The sequence below is a fragment of the Octopus sinensis genome, linkage group LG17, assembly GCF_006345805.1.
Source record: "Octopus sinensis linkage group LG17, ASM634580v1, whole genome shotgun sequence".
Lineage (NCBI taxonomy): Eukaryota > Metazoa > Mollusca > Cephalopoda > Octopoda > Octopodidae > Octopus > Octopus sinensis.
In genome coordinates, this window is record NC_043013.1 from 38,464,686 (window position 1) to 38,475,149 (window position 10,464).

The window sequence follows — 10,464 nt, forward strand, 5'->3', positions numbered from 1 at the left end:
AAGTACAAACAAAATTCCAACCAGCCACCAATCATAATTGAAAAAGAAAATACTTGCTGCAGAAACGAGTAGAGACGTTGCTAATGTTTCATCATACGGTGAAGCTTAACAGAGGTATCGCTATTAAATCTATAGGAAAAATGAAAAGTGTCTTGAGGTAGGGACTAATTGTATAAGGTGCGGTTTGCGGTCCACTGGAGAAAAAGGACGGTAAAACTAGCATGCTTTATTCTTTATTTCATTGTGAATATCGTTATGTATATAACCGAAAACTTTTGTCAAAAGTTAAACATTTCTCATTGACAAAAGATAGAGATTCTTCAACAGCCAATACGTTAAAGTCAGCGTTTTCTGGTTATGGATCATTACTTATGATATCAGATATCACAAAAGCAAAGGCACGACTGTCAAGTTTCAACCTCTACAGACATCATGTAATCATCGAAATACTTCGGTCTGTGTTGTCAGACTGTTGCTGTTATAGATTATGGATAACATCATCAAAATATATTGAATATCATTACACGGAATTCCTGCGACCATTTTCCTCTTTAATTGCTAATATTTAAACACATTGACATCAAGAGGCAGGAAATATTCTCTCCCTTCTCTCAATTCTTCTCTCAATTCAGACATCATTCCTCGGATATTACTTCAATAACATGAAAAATGATTGCAATTTTACGCAAGGATTTTCCTAGAATACATGGAACCCAATGTTCAAATGGTGGATATTTCTCTCAACCTCTAAAGGATGAAAATTAAAGTTAACCTCAACGAAATCTCAACCCAGACGAAAAACCTGAAGAAATGCATCTAAACTGTTTGTCAGCCGTATTAACGATTGTACCCGTTCGCCGCCCTTCGCCGCCTTTCGCTGCCCTTCGCCACCTTTCGCTGCCCTTCGCTTCCATAATAAAGATTAAAATTGCTTAAAATTTTGGCTTAAGGCTAGCTAGTCTGAGGAGCAGGGCGAGTCGATTTGATTAACTACAGGTTTTTATTTTATTTTATTTTATCGACCTCAACTTTAAAATTGGCTCAGTCGAAAATGGCGGTATTTAAACTAAGGTTGTGAAACGCTATTACAAATAATATGTGGCGGCTCTTACTCGCCACTCCAGCTGCTCATCCTATCTTTCAAATAAGAATAAACATTTCTAACATAGGCACAGTTAAGAAGCGGACAAAGAAGAAACCCTCTTCCTCTTTTTTTTTTTAATGTTACGTTATTGTATCGATTCCAGACGGAAGACAAGTAAATGCGATGTCATCTGTATCGTAGTTCAATCGGCTCGTAAATACGAACCAGTATTACCACTGTTTGTAAGTACGAACACTGAACCAGTTATAAGGGATTCGGCCATTACAAATTTGGCCATTCTGTCATTCCACTCCTCCTTTAATATCAATTGTGAGAACAGAAAATGATTATGTACAATAGGAGTGAAGACTGTATTTCATATCTAAATTGAAAGGCGGAAATATCAGCTTTAGAGTTGGGATTACAGTTAATGTTACTGACTTCAGTATAATAATGAAGACAGATTGGAGGACAAAGATGTAGACAAGGAAAACAATGATGAAGACCACAGCCAAAACGATACAGTATGACCCTAGAAGACTTCTTCGATGGCTTCTGTGTGCGTGGTGTGCGTGTGAGAGAAAGGAAGAGGGAAAGAGAGAGAGGGTGTGTGAGAGGGAGAGAGGAGTCCGTATCAGTGATTAGGGTAAGGTGTTCTCCATTTTCAATCTAATCGTTGATAAAGGAGTTGAGTTTGAAGAAAAAATGTAATAATCAGTAAGAAAATTAAATAGTTTAGTGTCAGATTTGATTGATGACTTATGAAAAACATATATCTATGTTGTGTTGTGTATGTGTATGTGTATGTATATGAGTGTATGTGTGTGTTTATGCATATATGTATATATATTTATTTATATATACGCACACATATAGACATATACACGCATATATACATATATATACGTATAAAAACGCGCGTGCACACACATATACATACATGCATACATACATATATACATATATATATATGTATATGTATATTTTCATATGTATATGCCTATTTATAGATGAAAATATATATACGCATATAGAAATACGTTTTTTGTATTCGAAACATTCCTATCATTGGTGGGTAGTGTTTGTGTTCATTGGCTGTGAAAGAAGCCCTCCCTGAAATAAGGGATATTTATTTCTGTGGTAGATTTGTTTTGAAAATTATTGTTTGTTACTTATTCATTATTTTTCCATGTTTTCTACACATTTGTCAATTAGGGTGAATCTAGCGTTAGCTACATGAGGGGCTCACAGTTATGAAACTACAGGAATACGTAAGTTGATAAACGTTTATTAAAAGAAAATACAGAATCTGTGATCTTCTGTAGCAAACTTTCGTATCTAAAGCTTTCGCATGAAGTCAATTTAATTGAGTTATGAAAACGGAATACTTCGAACATTTTCTCCTTTTCGGTGATAATGAATACATATATATTGCAAATTAAATGATGACGAAATGAAAGATGTAATGAAATGATGTTTTTGTGATGACAAGAAACGTTTGTGAGATATAGCAGGAATTACATACGAAATAGTATGATCAATGTGAGAAATGTTATAATTTGTATGGAAAACTAAGGATCATTTAGAAAGTAAAATTACGAGAGAGAGAGAAGGTCGAAATTTGTTGCAGTTCAGTTGAAAATATGAATGGTGAGGTTTAAATTCAGGAGAGCCACAAGGTTGGTGATAATGCATGGCATAGATGAGTTGAACAATACAATACTATTCTCCAAATAGAGATGCACACTGCGACCAAGGAGGAGAGTTAATAAGGGAAAAAGTTAAATAAAAATTTAAACCTTATGTCTTAGAATTTAAAAGAATTAAGAGACTGTAAGGTGAATAAGGAAACGAGCGTGTGTAAGGACAGGCTGGAACTGTATATACAGAAGTACTTGGAAATGAGAAATTTATATTAGCCTTTAATAAAGTGAAAATGTGGAACGCTGAAATAATAAATACGAGTTTCTCGCTAAAAACAAAAACACATATACACAAATATTTGTGTGGAGGCAGAGAGGGGGAATGAGAGAGAGAGAGAAGGGGACACTAAATATTAATTTCTCCTCTAGGCACAAGGCCCGACATTTTTGGAGATGGGGCCTGTCAATTAGATCGATTCCAGTACGCAACTAGTACTAATTTATTGATCACGAAATGATGGAAAGCAAAGTCGACCTCGGCGGAATTTGAAGCATAAAGACAGACGAAATACATATTTCTTTACTGCCCACAAGGGGCTACACACAGAGTGGACAAACAAGGAGAGATAAACGGATTAAATCGATTATATCAACCCCAGTGCGTAACTGATACTTATTTAATCGACTCCGAAAGGAAGAAAGGCTGTGTTATTGTTATTTGTTATTCGGCGGAATTTGAACACAGAAGGCAGCGGCAGACGATTTACCTATTTCTATACTACCCTAAAGGATGAAAGGCAAAGTCAATCGCGGCGGAATTCGAATTCAGAACGTAGCGGCAGACGAAATACCGCTACGCATTTCGCCCGGCGTACTAACGTTTCTGCCAGATCGCTGCCTGGACGCCACTAAATATTACAGACCAACTTTAAAGACACAACTAGTATTCTTTATTTCTTCCATTATGGTTGCTTCTCTACTTGTTTGCTTCGGAGAATACCTGGATTCAGTAATTCCTTCTCTGTAGGTTGGTGCTGCATTCTATTTTAGAAAGAAATGGAGAGATCTTAGGGGCGTTATAGACAACAACAAGTGCTCTCTATGTGTAGATCTTTGGCAATAGATTGCATTCCCTGGTGAAGCCCCCTCCTAGTGCTTCAGATTTTGCGGAGAAGTCCTTCTTCTTGGCTTTGGACTGCTACGTTTGCGTCTGCATATGGTTGTCCATCGAAGATATTGCCTTATAGTGTTGAAAACATGTGTTAGTGGGGAATAAATGCATGTAGACCTGCAGTACAGCATGAGAGCAGTGTTTGTTTTTATCGTTACGCGTTATGTACAATTACATTACAAAATTTCAAAATGGTTCTACAATCAAGAAAAAACGTGACGTGCCCCAACTTCAGCTGTTGTTGACTGTATTGTACATATACTTAACATGGTTCTGCTGTATATAAGGCTGTCGACTAACGAATTTATAAGCAATAGTCAAACTGTCCATGGCTCCTTTTACAAAACAATCCACAAAAAAACTTGGCTAATTTGATATCATAAAGGAACCAGTATGAAAACTGAGAATTGTGAGTTTTACTGCAAAGGGATCATTTATATGTATTCTTGTGTTGTAATATGTTGTATTTTCAAAAATAAATATAAACAGAATGAAATTGAATTCATGAATACTTATTATTTTTTATTTTTGCATTTTCCCTGCAATAACAGTTGGCGGAGTGGGCACATTTAACGTAATAACAAATGTATCTTAACTGGTGTTTCAAATATACTTTCGTTTGGTAGAGGGACATCAAGTTTTTCTGATATTCGTGCAAATTATTTCCTCGCTAGTAAAAAAAAGGAAAAAAAAACATATGGGGATTGTGGATATTTAATAATATCACTTTTGTACATTCACACACACACATATAAAGATATAAATGTATATATATATATATATATATATATATATATATATATATATATATATATATATATATATATATATATATATATATTATATATATATATATATAATAATAATTATTAATTGAGGGAATTTTATATATATATATATATATGTAGTGAGAGAAAGAGAGAGTGTGAGAGAGAGATAATAGAGGAAGGGAGGGAGAGATGGAGAGAGAAAGAGCGATGGGAGAAGAGTGAGAGAGCCTGTCTGACACATGGAGAAGCAAATTGATTGATCTATCGCTTTACAGATATATCTCCGAATAATATTTTCTTTCCAGTATTTCAAATAATTTATATGGAAATATATCAACGTTGCATCATTTACAGTATGGATGTCAATGGTCTGCTACTGTTATTGTTACAATTTTATTATTTTTAAAAACAATGTTATCCGTTAATGGGGCTGGACGATCAAGAAAAACTACTTAGACGGGATTGTCCTGACGATTGGTGTGTATCTTGATATATATTATACTGACTGTACGGTGGTGTTTCACTTGGTTTTAGTTGTTTTGTGAAGTAAGAGATCTCATAAATGATCCCTCGTTTTCAAGCCTGTTTGGCGTACAGCGTTTAGACCAGTGCTACGTAAAGTGGTGGTCCGCGGACCGATGCCGGTTCGCAAGCCATCAGTCGCGCAGTACGCAGTGAGTTTCCAGAAAAGAAAGAAACATTATAAAATGCTTATCATATGCTTATAAAATGCTTATGTAATATTGTATTTTATGTCTACAAAATAAAATATACGAAAGAAAAGTTGTCAACTTTTGTTATATTCATTATATATATTGTTTACAGTATAAATTAATATTACTAAGAAATATTACCGGTCCCTGGCACATTGGGGAAAAAAACTGCCGGTACGTCACATCAGATAGTTTGAGAAGCACTACTCTTGACGACTAAGCGTTTGCCCCTCATTTGTACGATAATGCTATAATATACCATTAAACACACTATCAGTACACAGCGAAACAATATAAGATTCAGAGTGTCAAAAGGGAACTTCTCCCTTGTCAATTACCCTCAAAGACATTACCAATCAAATATTGACATTGTATCGTACAGTCTTCAAAATGGACACTGGTTTTGTGTAAAAGAAAATACAGATGCATTAATTAATTATGATTTTAATTATACACTTATGGCAGCTGTCTTTCAGTTTTTCTAAGCTCTGTAAAAGAACTCGGAAAGTTGGGTCTCCTACGAGGCTTTTCGCGATGCCCTTACAGCCAGGAAATTTTCAGCCCTCCATCGTGTAGGATAGAAATATGAACGGTTCGTGCTCTGTTGTTGGATAAAGTGGTTTCAATTCTCCACTCATTCTGTTAACCTGCTAGTGACTTAGTACACATGCAACCGTAACACGGTTCTCAGAATCGGAGTGACGCAATTTTTGAAAATGCTGCGCTTTCTAATTACAATCAAACGCCATCCGATTGACTTCAATACAATTTCCGACATCTCATTGTCGTTAACAATCTATGGATCACCTCGAGGTTGTTGGATGTGGATGAGTATGACGGGTATGGCTGGTAATATTACTGTTGTGGATGGTATTGGTGCATCTAATTCCCGTTCGCACGTAAGCTTCAGTTGCATGATGTTATAGTGGCTATAATTATTTACTCTTCCAGAAGTTGTTGTGTTAGTGGTAGTCAAATCCTTTTTTCAGTTCACTAAGAAAAACTTGATGTCGGCGGAAACACTTGATGCCACTAGCTTTTTGGTAATTGTTGCATCGGTGTCACTTAATCTATACTATCAACAGCAGATGATGTTCTACATTGATTTCTTTTAACTTTAGAATTTTGTTTAATGTCTCAGACTTTAACAGAAAAAAAAATTTCCAACCGCATTTCCACCATAGTTTTCTACACAGCATCTTTAAAGTTTTGCTGGTTTCTTTTAGTAGTAGTAATGGTAGTAGTAGTAGTAGTAGTAGTAGTAGTAGTAGTAGTAGTAAGGATAACGAGAAGAAGAAAATGAAAGAGAAATAACTATTAGAAACATTTTTGTTAGTGTTGTTTTTCACAACCTCACATTTCGCCACCTATGCATGAAATTTTCACTCTCTTCATTCCCTGTCTCAGGCATATTGATATCAGGTATATTATGAGCTAGTGAAATATTCTGAGCAATGATTTCTGAATGGAAATTAACTCGAATGTATCCGAATGTATCTATATACATGTCCTGCAAAATTCATATATCACATGTTCGTTAAATATAGTCCAGCAGCCTGGTTTGAATGTCAACACTCCATAAAGAATTATTTCCATTTCAAATTGTTGTAAAAATGGTTGTGTTGTATTGTGAAAATCTTTCTTACTTGGTGTATGTCTATATGTTTTTCCGCCGTTTTAAATGATCCTTCTAATAATAAAGATAGATGAAATCGTAAACGTTTGTGATCTAGACGAAATAATTTTTTTAATGGTAGTTCTACTGCTGCTGCTGCTGGTTCTACAGTTATTATCACCGTTGTTGTTAGTAACATTTGTTTTTCTTTTAGGGTAATGGAAAGGGTGATGTTATGCATGATCTTATGCTGATGGTGATTTTACGGGGTTCATTTATTGATACGGCGTTCTTTTTGCTACCACTGCTGTTGTATTTATGATTGTTATTGATGAGACTGATATAGGTGATAGTATTACTGCTCCGTGCAACTATATGGTAGAGGATAACTGCGAAAGATGGTTTCAATTTAAAAACCTCATCGACATTTCCTCTCTTGGTGGTTGGCGACAAAGAGTACGGCATTTTGATTTTATTTCCTATGCTTGAAAAATGTTCTCACTTTTAAAATTTGCCCTGCAGGGCGAGAAACAAATAAGCCAGATCAAATTAGCGTTCTCGACAATTAAGAAATGAAGCAGAACAATAAGATTTAAAAAGCAGACTTCTACAAAGGTGAAAAACCAACAGACACGGTGCTTGCAGAAATGTCCAGTTTTAGTGATAATCGAAAGCAACCGCTTTAATACTGCTGCTGCTAAAGGTGATGCTAATGATGACGATCCTTTTTGATATAGGTGCAAGGACTGAAATTTTCGGGGAGTGGGCTACTCGATTACATCGACCCTTGTGCTTGACTGGTACTTAATTTATCGGCCCCCGAAAGGATGAAAAGCAGAATTTGAACTTGGAATGTAGCAGCGGTCGAAATACCGCTAAGCATTTCGTCCAGAGAGCTAACGATTCTGCCATCTCGCTACCTCTTCAATAATAATAATAATAATAATAATAATAATAATAATAATAATAATAATAATAATAATAATAATAATAATAATAATAATAATAATAATAATAATAATAATAATAATAATAATAATAATATAATAATAATAATAATAATAATGAGGAAAGTATTAGATAGCGGAAAGAGCGAATAGCATGGTACCGTATGGTGCAGGTAGTAATCTCGCTATGTAAAGAAGAATCCAGGAGCTCCAACGAAACTTGTGATAAAGAGATAATAAAAATAACAATAATAATAAAAGAAATTAAAAAACAATAATAATAATAATAATAATAATAATAATAAGCACTTTTAATACAGTGAAAATAAGGCACCACAACAGACCACAACTCATAACACTGATAGCACGTGACAACAACAACAGCAGCAGCAACAACAACAACAACAACAACAATAATAATAAAAATAATAAAAATAATAATAATAATAATAATAATAATAATAATAATAATAATAATAATAATAATAATAATAATAATAATAATAATAACAATGATGATGATGATGATGATGATGCTGCTGATAATGATGGCGATAACAACATTAGCAACAACAACAACAACAACAAGAGAATCAATAAGAATAATGACAGTAATAGTCCTATATTCTACAAGAATCCTGAGAGAAATTCATGAGATTTGAGGAGATTTGTCACTAGACATCAACATATAATACCTGCTAACTAAATTAGCATTCACCAGCTAATAACAACGGTGGTGATGATGACGACTGCAATGCTGAAGTGGAGGTGGATGACAATGAAGAATATAATGGCGATGTGAGATGATTATGATGAGGATGAAGGCGATCGTTGATGATATGCGAAATATATAAGTAATAAATTATAAAGAGGCTTATGAATTGATTTTTAATGAATGCCCTTCGCATCTCCATGTATGTATGTATATATCTGCACAAATGCACACACACTTATATATGTATATGTATATATATATATATATATATATATATATATATATATATATATATACATATAAATATATAGACAATCATACATATATACATATTTATATATATATATATATATTATATATATATATATATATATATATATAATATATATATATATATATATGTATATATATAATTTGCATATATGTATGTGCGTGTGTGTGTGTACCAAACTGCATCTGTGTATGTAAGCGTTTGTAAATCCCTATACCTATATGCTCTTAGAAGAAAGAAAAAATTAGTCGTTCGCAGTTTAGATGAGGGTCGCAGCAAAGAGCTTCTAAGAAATGGAATCCACTGGGTCTGTTCTATAGATACGTATCTTTGGTATTTTATTAAGCATCTTTCATTTTTGCTCGTCGTATTTTACTCTTGCTTTTGTCGGCCTAATATTTGATATTGTTATTCTTTCTGCTTTTGTTCGTGTAATTTTTGTTGTTGTTGTTGTCGTCCCCGATTCTATTGTTGTAAAATATAATTTGCAGCTATTTTTTATCCTCATCATTTTCACACCATCGTCATTGAATTTTTTTGGAACATGCTCTTATCGTCATAGTATCAATTGTATTTTGTTGGTGTTCTTGACATTGGAGTCATTCTCCTCGTCAGCGTCGTGGCCATGTTTGTTGTCTTCCTCATCATCGCCGACGCCATTCTTAATTGTTTTTGTTCATGCTACTTCTTCACCAACTCCGTTTACGATGTAGATGTTGTTGTTGCTGTGGTTGTTGTTATTGTTGCGGTTTATATCAATGTTCTCTTCGTTGTTGTTGCTGTTCAATTCTATGCGTATATATGCTGTAAAAAAACACCAAAAATTTATAACAAAAAATAAGATGGCCATATTTTTACTAAATTTCCAGGGAAAATTTTTAGACAAATCATTAAATATAACAATAACAAAAAATAAAAATCAGCGAAAAACAACACCAACAAAAATGTTTCTAATAATTATTTCTCTTTCATTTCCTTCTTCTCGTTATTCTTACTACTGCTGCTACTACTACTACTATTACTACTACTACTACTACCACCACTACTACTACTACTACTACTACTACTACTACTACAACTACCACCACTACTACTACTACTACTACTACTACTATACTACTACTACTACTACTACTACTACCACCACCACTACTACTACTACATACTACTACTACCACCACCACCACCACCACCACCACCACCACCACCACTACCATTATTTTATTTTCTCTCCCTTTAGTCAAACGTCCACCATATTTCGCTAAGAATAATCTATAAATTTTCTATACACCGAATGAATAAATAAATAAAAAAAATTTAAGAAAAAGACAAATAAATAAATAAATAAATAAAATCCCATACAAATACAAATATTCCATACAAATATTTCATGGCTATTTGTTTCTTTCGGGATTTTCTTTTCATTTCCTTTCATTTCTTTCCTTCATCACATTCTTAATATCTCTCTCTATTCCGCCGTTTCTGTTTTTGTTATATTGTCACTCCTACACAAGTTTTCTTCCATTTTCTCGAAA